General features: G+C 37.6%; 1 pseudogene; it reads left to right on the top strand.

The window, feature by feature from the left end:
- The first annotated feature begins 13,473 nt into the window (after positions 1 to 13,473).
- On the top strand, positions 13,474 to 19,892 carry LOC117438331 (collagenase 3-like; annotated as a pseudogene).
- Positions 19,893 to 22,181: the final 2,289 nt, after the last annotated feature.

Genomic DNA, 22,181 nt, shown 5'->3' with positions numbered 1-22,181 from the left:
ACACAGTTTTTTGACTTTTTAGAAAGATACTATGAAGTTGTTCAGAGCAGTGTCTATTTCCATAGACTTGAAAAAGAAAACATAGAGTAATATCATGTCAAATGGATCATTTGGATAAAGGATCTGTGAAAATGACAACATGCTGCTGTGCCTGGAAAAGTTTAGCTTTGTTTTTCTTGAAACAGACAATATTTAGAAGAGGTTATTTTGAGCCTTATTTAACATGCAGCTCATCTAAGAATTCAGGTATTTGTTATTATGCTTCTAGTTATTTGATAGCAGTTGTGGAAAATCCACTAGTGACTCACTGAAAAGACCTCTGCTTTCAAATGTCTGTGAAACACCTTGCTCTTCATTCCTTGAGTGAACAAGACAGAGGAGTTCCCTGCCTCAATTGTCGCTCTATTTTTTTAATAGTCAAAAAATACTGAGTTTCAGACAGTGAGTCATAGTTTTATGTGAGTCAAATAACTATCATCCAAGTCTTATCGAATCACAGGAAAACAGTTTCATTTCTATTAGGTTAGAGTGGGCACAATAATTAGTCCTGGACAACTACATGTTAGCTTTGGCAAGCTAACTAATGATTTTATGTTCCCAGGTATTTTATAACTCTCATATACATGGTGCTCACTCACACATCTAAATTCCATTGCGGAAGAATTAAGAATAGCCCATTTTAATCACTTTGTCTTCTTACAAAGCCTGTGTAGGTAGCATTGTCAATAAATTTTTAGCCAGTCACTTAGATTTATATTTTATTTTTTTTTGTCCCTTCTGTAATGAATGTGCTAATCATACAAATTAATAGAGGGCCTGGCATGGAATTTGAAGGGAAAACCTATTAAAAATATACGTATTTTGCATTGTCAACTTGATATTTGTTTGGTGCTGGAATACCAACACATTATGATTACATAGAGATTAGATTGGGAAACCATTGGTAGTGGATACTTTTTTGTCAGATTTATTAGTTGAAGAATTAATTTGCAAACTTCATTTGAGCATCATGCACTAGAATTTGGACTTCCAAATCTGTGACCATCTTTAATGAGTTCGCTGATATTATTGGCCTGTAAATTGATATTTATTGATTATATCACCAATATTTTTAAGATTCTGCTCTCTATACATACTATTGATTCTTTATTGACCAGGATTTGAGGACTAAATTGAGGTGCTTAGCAAACTGCCAGAAATGACTGCACTGAAATTGACATATAGCATTCAAGTTTGGGACCAATCTTTCTCAATTTTACTATATATCCTGCAAGAAACTTCTTGATTAAGTAATAGCTATATATGAGGATTAATCACCTAATATTTGTGAAACACTGTGAAGCTAGAAGACTAATTTTTAGAATTTTATCATTGATTCACTATTAAGAAATATGAAAAAAATCAGAGCTAAAAAAAGCATTTAGATAAATATTTTGTTCACTCAAAAATACAGTTTCACTGCACCTGAAATTGCTCACAAATCTGAACTGGGCGGAAGGAGCATGATCCACTTGAAACCCACAACAATAAGCAAACCAAAAGCAGTGTGTTGAGTGCTGTTTCTCAGCAGCTGAGATCTTAAGATATTTAAGTTTCTTTTGAAAGACCTTCTGATGACCTCTTGGATCCAGAACAGCCATCAAAAAACTGCAGAAACAGGCTGATTTAGGTTGGAAAGGACCTCGCTCATGTTTAATTAGATCATGGTTCTTAAGCACTTGACTATTCGAATTTTTTTTAAGATTCAAAACATCTAAAATACTTTACCTCTCATGATAAAGAAAATTTTTCTAATATGTAAGTGGGATTTCCAATGTTCCAGTTTGTGTTCGCTGCCTCTTTTCTCTGTGCACATCCAAGAAAAGTGTCTCCATCTTCTCTTCATTTTCTTGTCAGGTACTCGTAGATAGAAGTAAGGTTTCCCCTTTACCTTCTCCAGCATGAGCAAGCCCAGCTTTCTCTGCCTTTCTTCCTATATCCTGTGCCCTAGTCTTTAATCATCTTGGTAGCCTCTTCTGTGCACTAGGGAGCCCAAACCTGGACACACCACTCCAGATTTGGTCTCACAAGTGCCCAATAAGAGGGAATGATCACTTCCTTGGATCTTATGGTTGTACTTACTACTCATGGGTTTTAAATTCATTTTGTTTAATCTTTAGCTCTCATTAAAGATACATGAAATGTGGTTTTAGTTTATTTTTTCCTTCAAATAAGAAAGACACACAAAAAATTTTAGATCAAATATTTTTTTTTTTTATTTTTTCTTATTCAAACTGAACAGAAGATTCAGTTATTCACACAGCTTTAGAAAAAAATACACATTTATCTGGTGCACAGCACATTGTATATCCTATAATTTAACTTACAGTTTGTTTAGCCACATAGGGTTTTTTGTCGTGCCAGCTTTGATTGGGAAATTGATTTTTCTTCCTGTTATTATTCTTTTCCTGTAAATGATAATGAAGCAATGAAACAAAAATTGCACAATAAGCTAAATCAATCCTTATGTTTTGATAATACTAGAGGACTGTGTGCTCTTCTAGAGTTGTTTTTGTTTTGCTACCAGGAAGGCAGTAGGATCAAAAATCTGCAGTCATGTCAGCTTTGGTTCTCTTAAGATAGTTCACATTCTTTCTACCTTTTGGATTTGGAAGGTAAACAACTTATTATATAAGAGCAAGAGTGAACTCTACAAGAACGAATCTGCATTCGGAAATCATGGGTCAATATGCTGTGGCAGCCAAAAGAAGACAACAAAGTGCTGGGCAGCATCAGGATAAGTGCTGAGAACACGAATGATTGAGAGCATAATTTTGTCACTATATGAAACATTCATGTGTCCAATGCTTAAGTACTTTGTGCAGATTTATTCTCCCAGTCTCAGAAAGGGTATAGTGACAGTAAAGAAAGTACCCAGAAAGGCAATTTAAATTATTAAGTGAATGGACCAGCTACCAAAATAGAAGTTTGGAGGAGATCAAGAACTTAATATAACAAAGATTTGCAAACTTATGAAGGTGAATTAAAGCTGTTATGTATCAAATCCTACAGAATTACAATGAGGGTGGCATTGAATCAGCTTGGCAGAAGTCTGATTTAAGATAGAGAAATGAAAACATCTCTGTAAAAGTGGTAAGTGAATTGTGGAACTTGCTATTACAGAAGACTGTGAAAGCAGCCGGTATCAGTCAAAATCTCATCAGACTCATATTCTCCCTAGATATCATCTCTTATTACCATTGCTAAGAGACAGAATGCTGACCTAGATGGACCATTTAGTCATTGTATGTTAAATGGGGAGACTGAAGCAGTTCAGCAAATCCAAAGTTTGACCACTGGTATAAATCATGGAATGGTAACTAACTCCTAATATGTATACACAGTTAACACAGTGGGAGTTATTTGAAGCAGCTGTTTAATATGCCTTGTGTTTGTGAAACATCTGAACATAGTTAACTATCGAAATGGGCAAAAAGTACATCTCTGTACTGGATGTTAGACAGAAATTCCAATTGATTTAGCACAATCCCTTGGTAACAAGTATGACTGCCTGCAGATAGTATTCATTAGGACAATGACATAAACCCAGTAAGCCACTGTGTGCAGTCTTCAGATGGCTAAAGTCTACATAGAAATCAACAGCAATGGGCCACAAAAAATGACTGAGCATATATTACCTGTAACAGGCAATTTTTTGTTGTGATGTTTTAAATCTAGGTAAACTAGCTAAAACAATGGCTTCTCTACTGTGTTTTCCTTATGTTTTACAGATATAAACTCCTGTATGATTTCTTACTCAGGTATTTTTCATCAGTGTCCTAGGTTCAGCAGTAGCAGTCATTTTTTCTCCTTCTTGGTAGCTGGTGCAGCACAGTGTTTTGACTTTCAGGCTGGGAATGGTGTTGATAGCAGCGATGTTTTTAGTTACTGCTCAAATGTTTCATTTGTCCAAGGACTTTCTGAGCCTCATGGTCTGCCAGGGAGGAGGGGAAGCTGGGAGGAAGGAGAGACAGGACACCTGATCCAGGCTAGCCAAAGAGGTATTCCATACCATAGCATGTCATACCCAGGTTGTAACTGAGAGTTAGCCGGAAGGGCTGGAGCTCTGGGGGATTGTAGGAGGTATCGGTCAGTGCTCGGTCGGGCAGGGTGGAGTGAGTTATGGGTCGGGGGCTGGTGAGATGTATTCTCTTCACTTGTTATTTCCTTTATCATTAGTATTATTATTAGTAGTAGTAGCAGTAGTGATTTATGTTATGCCTTAGTTATTAAACTGTTCTTATCTCAACCTCTTGGGAGCTACGTTCTTTGGATTCTCCTCCCCAACTCTCTGGGAGTTGGGGGAGCAAGGGAGGGGTGTGAATTAATGAGCTGCGTGGCTGGTTTTAAACCACAACAGTCAGGTATGAAAATACCAGTCCAATTTTTGTCCCTTTGGTGCTGTTTAGCAGGACAAAAACTTATTTATTTTATTGTGTCAAGGAGGAGTCTACAACATCTAATATTTAACCTTATTCTTGGGAAAGGGAAGATTTCATAGAATCATAGAATCATGGGATCATGGAGTCATGGGATCATGGATTCATAGGATCATAGAATGAAAAGAAAATGTTAATTACAAAGGCTAGAAAACACGTGATTGGAACTTTCAGTAAATAAAGAAGAGCAGAGATACTGTGATGAGAAATTACTTTCTAAGGACTTGTAAAAAACTCTGCAGAAATTCCTCCCTTTCGTTCTTATTTCATCCTACAGCTACGATGTTGCAAATACTTGGTGTTTAAAGCCACATTACAGAGAGGACTGAGTACATTTTAGCAAGGGCAAGATGGGAGAATACATCATCTTTTCCCCATCCCATGTATTTGCAATTGAATGCTGGCCATTATGTGCTAGGTCTTGTGAAAAAGAAGAACTGAAGCTATTATATTTTTCTGAAAGTGAATACAGAAGAGCATCTATACAGCAGAGGCCGGGGTGAAAAGGGTAGAATGCCACAGAATGGCAGAAAGAGAAATGAGATCTGCAGTAATAGCTGAAAATGTTCTGTTCACATTATTCATATAGATCACTGTTAGTGTGCAAGCTAAGTTATAGCATTAGATGCGGTGCTCAAACTACTAAAATTACATATCAAAATAACTTAGTCTGAATCACATTAGGTTTCACATAAACTGTATCAGCTGGTTAATTGTTCTAATAATAATCAGTTTCTGACAAGAAATTCACAGTAACTGAAGATCCACTACTATCATGATGTGGATTTTGAGGAGTGAAACCCTGTCTTCAGCACCAGTAAAACTGAGAGTTGTGGCCACTGTACACAAAATATTGTTCTATACTGAACGAGATACTACCTGACACTTTCCAAATGCATCAATCATAAGAAGCACACCCTGGTTGAACTGTGTGCCCGATGTCTTTCCTTTTTTCCAAATCAACATCTACTAGAATTTCCACCTAAAAATCTGCCCCAAATTTGTTTTCAGAACCAAAGCTTCCCATATATGCACACATATAGTTCAGAATAATGTCAAATGAATTTAAGAAGTTGCATTGAAATTACCCAAAAAGGAGAATCATCACAAACTGACAGGTGCTTGTCTTTCACAGAAGTGCAAGTTAAAAAACAATCTTTGAATGAAGATTGCTGTAAGTTTTTTATTTGTACGGAGTTTCAGGAGTAAAACCATACTTTTTAAAAATGTTTAAGAATGGAAGTATAATTTTTACAGCCCTGGTTTTGCTTGCCAACCACATTCATGTTGTTTATACAGCTGGGCTTTTTTAAAAGCAGTTTCTCAAACTCTATTGCAAAAGTTCTTGAGAATAAGGTGAGGGAATAACTAGATGTCTGATGTGTACAGTTTTACAGGAAGTACTACAAGCAAGTGGTAAGCTTAAAATTAAGGTTTGAATTACTGTTAAGAGATTACTAAATGGTGACTTAAGAAAATTCCTAGTGCTACCTAGCAGAGTGCATATTTTCATCTAAAAAGTGGCACAAATAAATGTCCAATCTTTTTCCATTGCAGAACAATATAATATAAAGGTGGCAGTACATTTAGTCAAAAAGGTCGTTCCCCCATATGGATCAAATTAAGGGTAGACCATCAAGATGGAGGCTGCAGTACCAGCCTGTGAGGAGGGGATGGGGGGATGAGCTTGGTCAGCCTTGAGCAGACACGGCTTCAGGAGACTTAGCAGCAGTTCCTAGCGCCTACAGAGAGGTCTTGAGGAGCTGCAGCTGGGCATATCACTGTGGTGGAGAGCACGAAGGTGAAAGACGATGGGCATTAACTGAGATAAGAGAAGTTCAGCCTGGATAGAAGAGAAACCTTTTCCCCATGAAGGTTGTTGGGCATCAGCACAGGCTGCCCAGAGAGATTGTGCAGTCTCCATTCTTGGAGGTTTTCACCCATGACTGCATGAAACCCTGAGCCCTGTTTAGCCTGGTCTGACCCCAAAGCTAACCCTGCTGTGAGCAGGAGGTTGTTCCAGAGACCTCCTCAGGTCTCTTCCAGGCCGAGTTAATCTGTGATTCTGTACCTTAACAACAGTAATCCAGTATCAAAATTAGATACTTTGGAAACATTTTAGTGAGTATGCTTATGTATGACACCTAAGATATACTCAAGTTCCATAAATTACAGATTTTTGAGTAACATTAGTCTTAGTGAAAAAAAAAACCCAACAAACTAGGGCTCCAAAAGTCAGCTGTCACTTGAAATCTATCTTTAGTGGATTCTCATGTTCAAATTTATTGATTAATGTCTTCCTGATGTTAGTGGATCTTCTGTTGCTGTGAAATAATTGTCAGAAACTGATAAGAACAATTAACCAGCTGATACAGTTTTCATGCTTGTGAGTGTTTGCAAATGTAAACATCGAAAGTTAAAACAGAAATTTAAGGTGGTGTGCGTCTCAAGAAACAAAATCAGAAAATGAAGGTTTTACATTTGAACTGGATTGTTGGGATTTTGTTTTCTATTTTTTGTGCTGCTCACCAGCTCCTTCCCTTTAGGTGCAAAATTACATCAGCTAGACACAAACTCATTGCTTGTATACAATTTGTTAGTAGTAGAGATAACTGAATCTTTTGTGCTTCATGTGAACAATCAATGAACAGTTACAGTGAAAAAGGCTCTAAGGTGAAGGGTAAGGGTAATGTGCTCATGAATATACGGAGGGGACTGGCCATCAGCACTGCAAAGAGAGCTGAGCATTTCTCAACATAAATGGGACTGAGGCTACACCTGCTGAGTGTAATGGATCAGCAAGCTATGTAAATGTTCACCCCTGAGTTAATCGAGAGTGCAAAATGCATTCCTGAGTTAGCTAGAGCAGCATGGGGGGTGTTTGTGTGAGAGCAGTGTATATATGGCTCAGCTCCACACTGAGTATGATAACCAGCCAAAGAACTTTGAAGAGACCAAGAGTATTGAGCTGGGTTCAACAGATGGTTACTTTCCAAGGACTATGAACACCCAGTGTCATTACACTGAGCATATAATAGAGACGAGTAATTACATTTGTACTGTGATTCAGCTGTATGCTGCAATTGCTATACTTTGCTAGCTGTAATTTATACTTACATTGTGATTTAAGTACATTGCTACATCACTGTGCTAAATCAAAATTCCATGTAACTTCAAATAACTTCAAATAATATTCGCATTAAGCATTAAACCCTACACATGTGGAAAAACTGAAAATCCCAATCAGAGAGTATCAGTCTTTGATAAATGGGTACCACATTTTACAAAGCAATAATCATAATGAAAGAATAAAATACTTCTACAATCTCAGAACATAATGGTTGCAGTAATTCTTCAAATACTTTTTTAAATTATTTTTACAGGTTCCATCTATTTCTTTCAAGAATCAATGAAATTCAATTACAGCAGCTGCTATAAATATCTTCCTCAAACATTCAGTGCAGCCTGGACACAGGAGCACTATTCTAACTGCAGCAAGAAGCACAATAAATGAGCAGATCTTGAGCAGTTTAGTGTCTACTGACATACCACTGCACATGCAAAAATATTGCTCTGAAAAGGTGACAGCTGACAAGTTATAATAGATAGCTTAGCATCCTACATTTATCCTGAAGCAGAAAAATGATGCAGGTAGCTGATATAGAACGGTTAGACCAAAACTGGAAGCTAGTTCCAGTCCTGATGAGTGTTCAAAGTGGAAGGAAATGCAGAGCATGGTCTGACCTCCTCCCATGGAGACTGCAGCTCCTGCTTTGGATGAAGCAGCTGACCTGGGTGTCCTCACTTCTCTGGGGCAGTTTTCCTGAATCCAGCAAGTTTCCACCTGTTCAGGAGATATTTGGACAGAGAAAACTTGTATTCCTACACCTCTTTGAGGCATTTTCTTTCTTTCAGTTTGTATGTCAGCATGAGGTGGGAGCCCTTGTTCCTCCAGGCCAGATGCAGCTGTGAGCAGGAGCACTGTTCTTCGCTGCACAGTGCGTGAATGCCTTCCAGCTGCAAAGGTGACATCTTGAACAGCAATAGCAAACTTCTGCAGCATGGTGGCTCCTGGTTTGTTCAGACATCAGCAGAAAATTGGCCTGAAGTTCAGCTCTAGAATGTCACATAAGCTGAAGTATCTGTGTGCACCAGATGGTAGGGCTCCCCTATAGTCAGCTCTGCTACAGGCAGCAGATCCCAGTTGTGAGGGACTCAGCATAGCAGCCCAAAGAAAAGCATTTAGTGCCTTTTGAGATGCAGGTGGGAACCCAAGACATCTGTATGAACCTGTCAGACATGACACAGGACTGTGACAGCTCTCTGTTGTTAAAAAATGAGATATCTATATGTGGGCAACTGAAACAATACGAACGTGTCTACCTCATTGTAAGCTGAACTGCTGCCTAGGGTTTTTGTGAGTGTATTGACTTTATTGTTTATAACGAGAGTTTAGACAAGTGCTCCCAAAAAGTTGCCCAAATTGTGTTCTTTTAGTCTACAGCTGAATCTTACCTTGGAGCTCAGTGGATACAGAAGTTACTGCTGATCAGCAGTTCCCAGTGTGGCAGGAGCCCCTGGGTCCTGCCAAGCTCATGCAGGTGCTGTGCTGCAAGCTGTCTTGTGCTGCAGGCAAGTAGAAAAGCAGCAGATCCATGGTAGACTGAGCAGTCCACACAGTCCACAGGGACCCATTCAAATAACAGCCATTGCCTCTTGGGAATACATTTATATGTGTCTTACTTTTGGGCACTGGACCCTGCTGAACACCTCTGGGCACCCCAGCTGCAACTTTTTGCCAACAAATGGCTGGCTATTTGATATAAAAGTAGTCAGGCTGGTGTAACACCCTTTGGTATCCCAGCTGAAGAGCAGCTAATGGAAACCATTTACAGTTGTGTTTGACCCTTTTCTTGAAACAGGTCCCACAGACGAAATCCCATGTGGAGAAGCAGAGTCAGAGTGTATGTTTTTAACTACTCCGTGATTCCATTTACCCAACTGCACAATGCACCTTAGAATACCACCCTCTTCCCAGAGGAAGCTGATCCAAACATGATGGTGTAGCCCTACGCACTGCAGACAGTCCACCTGAAATACAACTAGAGGTAAGAAACACTAACAAAGGTACCCATTCACTTTTGTTTATTTGTCTTAAGTGGAGTGTCTGCTCTTTCAGGGTCACAGAGCATTCACCACATAGTGCTATTTTGGGCACCAAACACAGAGTGTAAATCAAACATGACACCTTTCAATTAGCTGCAGTAGCAAAATGTATGTTGAAACCATATGGTTGGCATAATTCTTGTATTTAAACGTGCTGCTTTAAGGCACTTTTCATTTCTTCTCCCCACATCTCCCATACTTTATACATTTTTTTCTGGGGGTGAGGGGGCTGAAACTGATCTGGTTGTTCCAGGGTCTGCTGTGCCTGTGAAAATTACCATCAGTCCAGCCAACTTTACCCATGCCCACAAGATGCCAGAACTGCAGAAATTTTGCAGTGCTTGTTGAAATCTTTCTATTCAGCAGTTTTGTGGGTTTCAGTGCTTTTAAAATGCAACTTTCCAGGCTTACTTGTTTGAACTGGGGTCAGCACAAGGTCTGTGAACCACTGCTGACTGTTTCACCTTCAGTTACATCTCTTTTCATAGTTTTTAACTGTTTTTAACTCAGTGGCATCACTTGAGACTGAGCCATTGATTTAATATCTTACATTGGTTTACACTGACAGTCTTTGAAATTGCCATTTATCATTGCCACCTTTAAAAACTCAACTTCTTTGAAGCTTTAAAGAGTTAGTGTATTAAGGTAATAGTAATTTCAGAGGTCTGTTTTTGGTTTCCAGCTCTGTAAGGTGTTTTGTTTCCCCTTAAAAAGAAAATCACATGCTATGTCTGCAATGCAGTTCCAGAAAAAGGAGGAATGCTGCTCATTTTCATTGGTCCTTTTATGTGCTTGTTTACACAGGCCCTCACCCGTCTTTCTTCAGTTTGTGTATAAGGACATAAAAATCCGTGCCTTAATATAGGATTTCTAGCCACTGGTGTAATATAAATAGCAATGAAATGTGTAAGAAAACATATTTGATCGTGTATGTTTACATGGCCAGGGCTTCCAAAAGATTCAACTGAATGTGTAAAAACACTATTCAGCCATAGTCAGATGGTTCCTTGCACACACAGGCTTTCAAAAATCAATTTCTGTTTTACTAGTTTAATTTATGCCCTGTGACTTGCAGAATCTGTTTGGAACAGTCTTTTCACTTGTTCATTTCATTGTCTTATGTTAGCAGAAGGACCAGCTTTATGCATCTCATCTTACACCAATCTAGTAAGAGAAATTGTTTTCAGAAAAGCTGCCTGTTTCAGTTTTTTACTATAATTACCTTTTCCAGTTTTTCAACTATTCATTGGAAATGCCTCAGGACAGCTCAGTAAAGGATACTGAAGGCAAAGGTCCTGAAAGAGTTTTCACTGTAAACTTCAAAGTACTCAGAGCATCTGTGCAAAGAAAAAATCACAGAGAGTAGAAAGTGAAAATCGTTCTTCCCTATATAATCTGTCATTCTCTTCATGCTAGACAACTCTATTTACTACTGCTTTGACTACTGCAACTTAAATGTTTTGAAGAACAGGGCTGCACATCATTCAGTAGGCTTAACACAATTCTTTAATTTTACTCTTGTTTCTAGCTTTTTTTTCTTTTTTCCTGTCCTATATTTGTATCATTCAGATGTTTGTCTCAGGTTGCTTATCGCCATTAATTACTAGTTAGTTAAATTATATATATTAAGCCAACCCCTGAAACCATTTAGGAATAATTTGGGATCATTCTCTCATAAAGTGTGATGGACTGATGACGTTTTGCAGTAATAGTTGGCTGGGAAAGTAATTTCTTCTATTTCAGAAGCAAAGATTCCAGCATCAGAGCTGAGGAAGAATAGTCGTATAATGGCCCTGACAAAGAATGAAAACCTTTAATTAAGTCTGGCAAAGGGCAGTGAGACACAAATAGTTGTATACAACTGTGCTCCATTAGGCATAAGAAAGCTAATTTCAGAGAATTTCAAATTGATAGGAATGTTACTTGTGGAGCTATTAATTTTATGATTTCTGAGATGTCTGGTACTGTTTTACAGAGCAGTGACACTCACAGAGCTTCATGGTGCCAAGAAAGTATTCCTTACACCCATGAAAACCATGACAAGGCAGCACCACTGTTCCTAAGCTTCACATAAATCAAGGAAAATTCTCTGTAAACTCTGCTTACTGCATAATCAAGTATCCCAACGTTAATGAAAACATGCTGTAAATATCAATACAGAAGTGCTGGAAGGAAGCAACTAACATAATCTGGCAGTCTGGCATTAGCAAGGAGTGCAGCACTGTGAGAACATTGGCAACATGGATTCATTCAGTGTTCATCCTGAAGCATCAAGGCAGAGTGCTTCTTAAGAAGGTGGGATAATTAACAGGCTCTGTGTCAACATCACTGAAAAAGGCCCAGCACTGGTGATGGACAATGTAAAGGACAATAGAGAAACTGTTTGAGCAGGTGTAGTCTATCCCTAATTGGTGTAATCATATTTAGTACTGGCTGAAATGAATAGAGGTAGAAATAGTCTACATAACAAATTCCTCTCAGCTTTATTTGCTTTTGCCTCTTTGTCATTCTAAGACAGAAGGTTAACATTGTTTGAATTACAAATTGAGCTTTTACACATTCAGCTTTACTGCTTTGTCCTTTTCCTGTTTTGTCACCAAGACAACATCTGTGGCAGGGTAGTGTATTCCAGAAAGTGTGTATCAGTGTCTATGAGAGAGTTGCCTGAGGTTTTTCATACAGGCAGAAGCTCCATGAAAGAGGAAGGTGGCAGAAAACCCTCCCCTTGGGGAGAGTGGTCCTCCCCCTGGACCCACAATTGTGGGCATGTGATATGATACAAGTCTAATCAGCTGCTGAGATTGGAGTGACCCTGGTGAGACAGAAATGCTCTTTAAGCTTTGAAGCATAATAATGCCTGTGTCTGTCACAATGCCAGATTTATCCTATTAAGCTTCTCATTAGACAAATTCACATATTTCTGTCATTCTACGCACACAGATTCATTGCCTACCTGTAACTGATAGATTGGACTCTCTCAGACTAGTATCTGTCTCATTGATCTATGGTTGTGTTCTACTCATAGAGTAAATTAATGTTTCATGAGGAAGATAAATTATATGAACTAGGCACTTTGTATGACTTACTTTAGTACTAATGACAAACATTTTTAAATATTCAAAACTATTTCCCAATATTTAATATTTCTGGGTTTGAGTATATCTCAAGCAGTAAATTATTCTGAAAGATAGATATGAAGTCACTTTAAGAATCTCTTAGGTAAAATTTGTGTTAATGCGTTACATTTATATTACTTTAGAGAAAAAAGGAAATGTAATATCCCAGTGTATACTCTATAACGTTATTTCTTATCAGCCAAATCAACATTTATGAATGATAAATAACACTGAAGTGTGTATGAATCTATTCCAAATATTAAAAAATACTGTTGAACTAGTGTAACTATTGAAAAGTTGCAGATTTTATTTTTAAAATCATGAGGTTGCTATATATTTTTACTGCCTATCAAACAGTAGAAAGGCAGGTTTTCTAGGTGAGAAGATTAAGTTACTGCAGTTATTTCCAGTTTAAGTTACTGCAAAATAATCAAAAAGTGCAGTTTGATTCTGCCCATTTCTTCCCACAATCTATCTCAACATTCAGATACCGTGTTTATAAGAGGATACAGTTTCAGTGCCCTCAGTGGGACAACAGATGCTTAAACCACAGTGTTGGGAGGAGAGAAAAAGTAGCTGCCTAAGCATGTTTACTTTCAGTGACAAGGAAATTCTAACTTACCCCGAAGTGGTGACTCACTGGGTTGGACTATAAAAGTAAAGGTAACTGCTCTCTAAGACACCAGAGCTTCAGACTTCATAAATCCAGCATGATGCAATCAAGACTTTCAGCTGTCTTCTTTTTTTTTGTTGGGTTTGTCATTTTGCTTGACAATCCCTATTCCCCTTGAAGATAGCCATGAATTCACAGAGAAAGACCTTCAGTTTGCAGAGGTACCAGTATAAAATAATTCATTTGCATGTTTTTAGGAAGAGTAAGTTGTGCAGTTTCCACTGTTTGGAAACTAGGCTTATTATTTCTTTTCCACTTCTTAGCACTATCTCAAGACTCATTATGGTCTCCGTCCAAATCCTGCTGGCATAATGAGGAAGAGTGCCAATACAGTGGCATCTAAACTCCAAGAAATGCAAGCTTTTTTTGGATTGGAGGTGACAGGCAAATTAGATGAAGAAAACATATGAGCTGATGCAGAAACCAAGATGTGGTGTCCCAGATGTGGGGGAATATAACTTTTTCCCTAGAAAACTGAAATGGTCAAAACTAATCTGACCTACAGGTAAATGCATGACATTTTTGAGTGTTATTATTGTTATTACCTCCTTTTCAGGTACCTTGTCCACTATGCTGTCCAGTATATGGGGCTGATGGGAGAAAGTTGCATTTTGGTTTGACAAAAATTCATGTTGCAGTTTAAAATCTTCCTAGTCCCACTTTTGGAAAGGTCTCCCAAGCCCATCTTACAGCCCAAGGAAAAAAATACATATTTTTTCCATTGCAATTTCTCATGGAGAAAGCTGACATGGAGTGAGCTACTAGCACCTCATATGGCCTCCATGTAGACACTCTTGGCATATCCATGTTGCTGAATGAAAGAGGGGTAGAGACTAATATCTTGCACCTCACCAGAGATCCTTACAGCCCTTAATCTGTAGCTCACTCCTTAGCTCTGCCTTGGATCTGTTTTAATGTCTCCTTCATACAGGTCTTGTCCTGGACAGTAGATGCAAGCCATACTGTGCAATGTATCTGTGAGGACTGGGACTGATCCCTGTCTCTCTTCCATTTCACAGTCCAGGCATAGATGTCTGTGCTTGGTCAGACAAAACCCTGCACCGTGACATCAGAAAGTTGACCTGGGGAAGTTTTTGGTGCTCTTTCTCTCTTCACACTTTAAGGTTGTCAGCAGGGGGTTTTGATCAGTTGCAACCTGAGTTTCTTTAGCATATTTCAAATATAAAATCACTGAAATCTATCAGTTCAGTATCTGGTGATAAATATCAGTTTAATATGAATTTAGCCTATAAAAAGGTCATTAGACCATGTTTTGTTCCTCCAGCTAAAAAAATCATGAGATTTTTATTATGGCAAGAAAAAAGTTTGAAGTTACTGATATGATCTGATTTAATACACAGGATATATCTGTCAGTTTCTCTATCTTCTGGTGCATATAAAACAAATTACAGAAAGCTGTTTTATCATTTCAGATGCCGCTTGCCACTGAATGATTTTAATGAAATTATAAATTGCTTGGGTTTTTTATTTTTGAATACTGGATGCTGAACTCTTTGTTTCTAGATAAGAACATAAAGAGGAAGAAAACAAAAACTTTTAATGAGGTGTTCAGTCAGGTGAAAGTGTATTGCACATTTTTCTTCACACAATTTAACTTGAGATATTATTCTGTTTGATAGAATTATGAATTACACTTCAGATCTAAGACGTACTGAAGTAGACAGAGCTTTCAAAAAGCATTCAAAGTTTGGTCTGATGTGACACACTTAACTTCACCAGAATACGAAGTGGTGTAGCCGATATCATGATCTCCTTTGGCACTAAAGGTAACACAGAGCCAGTTATTTTTACTTTATAGTTATATTGCTGTCAGTAAGGTGGGATAATTGATTTAATTGTTTTGAATGTTGTTTTATAGAACATGGTGACTTTTACCCCTTCGATGGACCCTCTGGCTTACTGGCTCATGCTTTTCCTCCGGGTCCAGACTATGGAGGAGATGCCCATTTTGATGATGATGAAGCTTGGTCAGATGATTCTAGAGGTACGCAAGTTTCTGAGATTGTTTGAAATGGTGGTAGATGAACAGTTTGGTCCTGTTTGATGTTTGGAAACAGTTTTGGTTTGCCTGTTTACTGTTTCATTCATCCACTATGTTCACTGTCCACTCATAGGAAGCTGTGTTTAACCTGTAATCATAAAAGGAAGATATACACCTTTAAGTGAAGTAATTTAAAAAATGCCACAAACAGGGTGTTTTTGTCATTTGGTCATTTCACTGAGCTCAAGGGCAGCTAGCTCTGATCACAGGCTGATGGGAATTACCTTTACTTAAGCCTATAGAGAAAACAGCTGTAAATGATTGACTTACATTTAATTTGAAAATTCTTCATCTTCTTATTCAGGGCAGAGCTTTAATAGAAAAAAATATTTTTTTCTTCAGGGACTGTGGTATTTTACCATCCTGGCATTAATTTCTACAACACTGAAAACAGTATGGACTCTATAACGGAAGTGAATTCCTGAATTGTTCAAATTTAAGTAGGGCTAAGGGTTCACCCTGGAGCTTTTCCAGTGTTGCTAAGAGATTTCAAGAAATCTAAATCTGCCTACAAAACAACATTGTCAGTTAAGGTTTAGGTTGAACACCAGCTATGAAATACTCAATTGATTAAGTCCTTATTGAAGCAAAACCCATGGTAGTTTGAAAAGACAAGCAATTATACATAATTTTTCCATTTATCCAGTTCTCTTCTTCATTTTCCCATGTGTTAAGACAGTGTTCAGGTTTGTTGATTAGTCCAAGTTCACTTTGGTGACATAAGAAGCTATACATTTACTTGCACTGTCATTTGTTATAGGGTATAACTTATTTCTTGTTGCTGCCCACGAATTTGGTCATTCACTGGGACTTGAACACTCTAGAGACCCTGGAGCTCTGATGTTTCCAATTTACACATACACTGGAAAAAAGGGTTTGTGCTTCCTGATGATGATGTGCAAGGGATCCAAGAGCTCTATGGTAAGTCTGTAATAATACATACTATATATTTCCTGTGTTGTTATAACCTCTTACAAATGCACTGCACAGTTACTATGGAAACTGCAGGTGCTCAATGTCAGCAGTCATGACTGATTAAGATAATTCAGTGGATCCTTGGCAACCAGACTTCAGAAACAGAAGATGCTCAGATTTAATAGTTCAGAGGGTTAAAATCAATAAAATAAAATAAAATAAAACTAAAAAAAAAAAAAAGAAGTAACACCATGGAGGACAGTTGGTCACTGTGCTGTCTCCTTTAGTGGTGGGTAGTGGGGGGCAGATTCTTTATGCTTTCTGACCTGTCTCAAAAGAGAAGGTAAACAGATTCAAAAGGGAGAAACAGAAATACACATGTTTTATCATGGGAAGAATAAAAATTCTTGGGACCTTCAAAACTCGTGATAAAATAACAAGTCCATTCAACATCTTTGCAGAATAGCTGAACTTGAAATTCCATTAATGTATTTGGCTAAAGGAGAGAGAGAACAAACTTTCTGCAATACAGATAGTTTACCCATGTAAACAAGCATGATACTTGTATTCATCATGCTGATTGGGAACAGTTCCATGTCCTATTCCATATCATGATCCACAGAAAAGGAAATTAAAGTTGTCAAACTTAGATCATACAATATAATTCCAGGTGCTGGAGACAGAGATCCCAACCCAAAACATCCCAAAACACCAAGAGAAATGTGATGCAGAATTATCACTCGATGCAATAACAGAACTTCGTGGAGAAATGCTGATCTTCAAGGACAGGTAAAGAAAATGCCATATCATGGATGGGTGGGTTCTGGATGAAATTCAAGCAAGCTAATACAGCATTTCATTTTTTTACTAGTGATTTGAGTAAACATAAACTTAAAAAATATCACAAATCAATCTAGATGCCTTTAAGAATCTACATCGTGTATCTTTTTAGGCAGGGTTTATAATACAATTACAGACTTGGCTACCCAGTATAATGAAGTGAAGCTGATATGGCTGAAGGCTGACAATATTTATACACAATTTTCATTTCACACAGCTTTCTTCACATGCAAAAATCTACTAACATTTGTTTGAATGAAGTTCACTACATTCAGAAGCCTTACAGGGGACAGTAGTGTTTCTCTTATTCTAAATGAAAAAAAGATCCAAGTTATTGTTGTTTGAGATGATCACTGCATGAGTGGACAGAAATGGGCTGCAGCTGGGTGACTGTGAGGGAAGAAAAGGTCTACAAAGGCTCTATGTATTGAAAATTCTATGTTATGAAAAAAAAAATAATTCTTCATTAACTGATTTTTAGTATAGCACATCTAAGATACTGATATTCTGTAGTATGACAAGAAACATAGTGTATTTTCTTTTATGAACTAGGTTTTTCTGGCGACTGCACCCTCAGATGGTCGATGCAGAACTGGTGTTACTTAAGTCCTTTTGGCCAGAGCTTCCAAATAAAATAGATGCAGCTTATGAAAACCCCATCAAAGATCTTGTGTTCATGTTTAAGGGTGAGTTTTCAGTTTTTGTTGTTGGCAGAGTACACATTTACTCAAGCTCACTAAGTGGTGTAAAGGTTATCAATAAAAGAAAAAATCATCTTACATTTCTTGCTCAAAAAAACTCCATTCTGTGGTTGCATCATATGCAAATCTATATTTTTTTTCAGTGAATTAGAAGATGTACACCTAGGATCATAATTAGCATAAACAGCTTAATACCTGCAGAGTTTGTGATCTAAGAATCTCTTAGCTGTATGAAAATAGAGATCATTGTATCCTTATTTTATTCTGCTCTTAAAGAGGAACCTTTACAAAAGACTTATGCATACTTTTTCCTTATTTTCAGGAAAGAAAGTCTGGGCTTTGAATGGCTATGACATAGTTGAAGACTTTCCTAAAAAGATATATGAAATGGGGTTCCCAAAAGAAATGAGAAGAATAGATGCAGCTGTCCATATCAAAGACACTGGCAAGACTCTCTTCTTTTCTGGAAATAAGTTTTGGAGGTAAGATGGAGACAGATTGGTGTGTCCCTAATTACAACCTGTCCAGAAATATTAAAAGATCGACAGGTTGTTTCAAACCAGGCACTGATTGTGGCTCACATGTTTCTACTTTATGGTTTTCATGGTGCAATAGCTGTGTAAAATATGTCATAAATGTGTATGCAAGCTTTTTATAAACAGATAGGCACAGCCTTTAAAAGCTGAAAGAGTGAAAGAAAGTAGAATAAAGTGCCCTAATCCAGGAGACTTTGTAATATTGTCATGTCACCCGAATAAAATTCCTCTCTTGCTTCCTTGAGTTACTTTTGTGACACAAAAGGGAATTGGTGCTATGAGAGTAAGAAATCAATCCCACTCTAGGATGGCTGGTTCTTGCTGTCCATGCATAGGGCTTTCAGCCAGGTCTGATGCATAATTAAGACATCACCATCCCTTTGCATTCCCCAACAGCCTCAAGATAGGCTGGTAGTGCCAGTACATCCATGTGCAATCACCTCCATATAATACATACTTCATAGATCAGTTCTGAAAATGTAGGTTTATTAGTTTTGAATTTATTGAGCTTATACATCTGGTGGAAGAATGCCCTGGTTATTGCCCTAAGTTTCATTTCTGCACTAGATGCAAAGTACCTAAAGGCTGCTGGCTATTTCTGATGCGGCTAACTTCAAAACATGTTAAAGGACACAGAGTGAACTGCAAGGATGTTTAAATCCTCTGAATTTTTATCTTCTTTTTTGTTTACTATAGTTATGATGAAGAGGCAGAGGTTATGGAAGCAGGCTATCCCAGGCTGATAGAGGATGAATTCGCAGGAATTGGTGATAGAGTGGATGCAGTCTATCAAAGAAATGGTACCTAATCTGATAATAAACTTTATTATAATTAGTTGTTGAAACTTGAGATTAATGTCCTGTGGGAAACTGTCATTTCTAATTTTGTTTTTTTTCACATCAATACTTCTGTTCTCAACTCAGTCACGTTCCAACCTAAATTACCCATGGTGTTCTTATAAACTGTATATGTACATAGTTGGGGAGCAAAAAAAGACCTGCTTCTCTGCTCATGGACTTAAAGTGATATGCTTAATGTAGAAGTATTATAATGTGACTTATGTAGAATTTACGAAGTCAGAGTCTTATTAAAGCAAATGTTCAATTCTGTATAGTTATGTAGCTTGACTTCTTTTCACCTGTAGGCCTTAAATAGGATTACTTAACTAGCTCAGAATTCTTCTATATTTCATGTATTTCCACTTTGAAGGTTTTATTCATTCAGGTTAATCTTAGCTTCCTTTTCCTTAGGTTATCTCTACTTCTTCAATGGCCCACTGCAGTTTGAATACAGCATCTGGAGCAAAAGAATTGTCCGTGTCCTGCATACTAATTCCATTTTTTGGTGCTGATTACAGCTAAGTGCCATGTCTTAAACTGCAGAACAGATTGTAGTACATGAAATAATAATATGATTACAGATTTATTAGAGGACAGCAAGGTTCTATGAACATGCACTAGCTATCCATCACCAAATATTTCCTGTATATATGGAACTATATAGCTGCATGTCAGTCTGGGACTGAATTAACTTATTAGGAAAGAGAAAAGAAATTATTAGCATTTCAAGGGGCATTACACCATTTCAAGTTTCTCTAGTATTAAAGTGAGATGCTGGATACATCCCACATGATCATGAGCACTATTAATTCCCAGCAATCTGAACATGTCTAGCATCTTTCAAGGATCTCCTAGCGTGTTCCAAGAAACAGATCTGACAAACTCAGGAGTGCTATATTTTCAAACTACCTGTATTAACGTACTGGGAATTCAGATGTGTAATGAATGAGTCAGAGCTCCCTGGTGACTCCCCGAGCATAACATCAGGCTGCAACACAGAAGTTCGTTAGAAAATTCAAAGGAATTTGAATGTATCCCCATTCGAATGAGAATGTCCCCCTAGATGCCCAAGTCATCCCTGGAACAAGCAGAAGGTAGAGAAACAGTGATGTGTGATTCCAAAGCAGACAGTATAGCAGGAAAAGGGAAGAATATTCCCTGCAGAAATCAGCAGCCTGTATGATACTGCAAAACAAGAAAGAAGTAGCAGCAAGAGAACCATGCAGGTTCAAACCTTGCATGAAGCTACATCTATTACACAACTCATGTCTTCAGCTGGTGTAAACTGGAATAATTCAAGTGACATTTACAAAGGTTATGCCTAGCTGTGCCAGCAGAGAACCTGAACATCCAAATCAAAATATTGAAAATAATGCCTTTTTTATGTTGATCACTCTTCTGATATCTATATCAATTGTTTCAGTATCATGTAAGTTTTTGGTCTGGTTGTGTTTTAATTTGTTTGTTGTTTTTTAAAATCCATATGAATTATGTGGGACTGTGATTATTCTTCAGTTAAAAAAATGTTTAATAAACTGGAGGAATAAAATAACATTGTGCAGTTACTTAATTTAACATTTCCTATGCTGTGTGCCATAAGAGCAAGACAGAGCTACTGAATAAAAGAAATCAGGAGCCTGAGCCTTTGCATTTTATTAATTAAATTTTTCACCTCTATTTAAAAATCTGGTTTGCTTTTTTTTTCCTTTGAGAAAATTTTATAGAAAAGAGAGGTGGAGAAAAAGACACAGAGGTAAAAGACCCTTGAAATCTGAAGAATAAAAACGAAGATGGAATTAGTCCTTATCATTATAGAAAATATCAGAAATTAGTAAGAAATATTGTGAAATTAAGTTCCGCATTAATTTGAATGATTAGCATTAATAATTAACTGTACTACACTGTCCTCTTCTGCCTCAACCCCTAAGTCAACCAATCAGCCACTCCTGCCTAGCAAAGCCCATCAGCAATGAATACCTTTAAGCAGGTGTAAATTGCCAGACTTGCCCACCAATGAGCTAAGTGAAATCAATTCTGTACTTTAAATGACATGGATGGTCACTCTAGAAAACCTCATGGATTCAGCTGTCTCTTTTGACTGTAAACCTGTGAATTAATAAATTCCAAAACTTAATATGCTTAAAAGCAATGCAAGGAAATAGAGCTGGAAAAAAAAAAACCCTTGCAAATGGAAAACCTTAAAGTGGACTAATATCAAAGTTCTGTTGATATAATATTGACAAAACTGTTAGGAAAAACTCAGTACAATTCTCTATGCATAATAAGCAGATATTATGTCTTTTTTATATGAAAATCAATTTTTACAATCATGGTGTGCCTGTAAAAGAAAGTGTATGTTGTGCTCGGTATTAGACTACGGTTTAGCTTAATTATTCTGCAGTGAAATAAGGATCTGGACTTGTAATCCTGGTCCTCATTATTCCAGTGTAAGGATTTGGTGGAAAATTGTGTCAAAATAATAGCCTTCCATAAGGGCTGGTGGTTGAGTCTGAGTGCTCTGAATTTGAGAAGTCTGACCTGAGCTTCACTGGAGCAGGAAAGGTGGACAGGGAAGCAAGGAGACATCAATGAATGTCTTTCATATTTACTTGGCTTTCTGTTAACACTGAACATTTGGCAGGGAAAAAAGATAGTGCATGAGAAGCTGGATCTTGAAGAGGCTTCAGTATGATCATATCCAGCTGCTCACCGGCCCAGACTGTCAGATTCTTGTTTGCCACTTGGCTGACTGGAAGCAGCTTTCGGCACAAGTCCAGGCACAGCTCCAACTCGTGTGTCTGCATCCCTAGTGAGAGACATGATCTGCTCTGCGGTTAGCTCTACCTCAGTGTGAA

This window comes from Melopsittacus undulatus, unplaced genomic scaffold (assembly GCF_012275295.1).
Source record: "Melopsittacus undulatus isolate bMelUnd1 unplaced genomic scaffold, bMelUnd1.mat.Z mat_scaffold_145_arrow_ctg1, whole genome shotgun sequence".
NCBI classification, from domain to species: Eukaryota; Metazoa; Chordata; class Aves; order Psittaciformes; family Psittaculidae; genus Melopsittacus; species Melopsittacus undulatus.
This window is presented reverse-complemented; position numbering and strand designations above follow the sequence as displayed.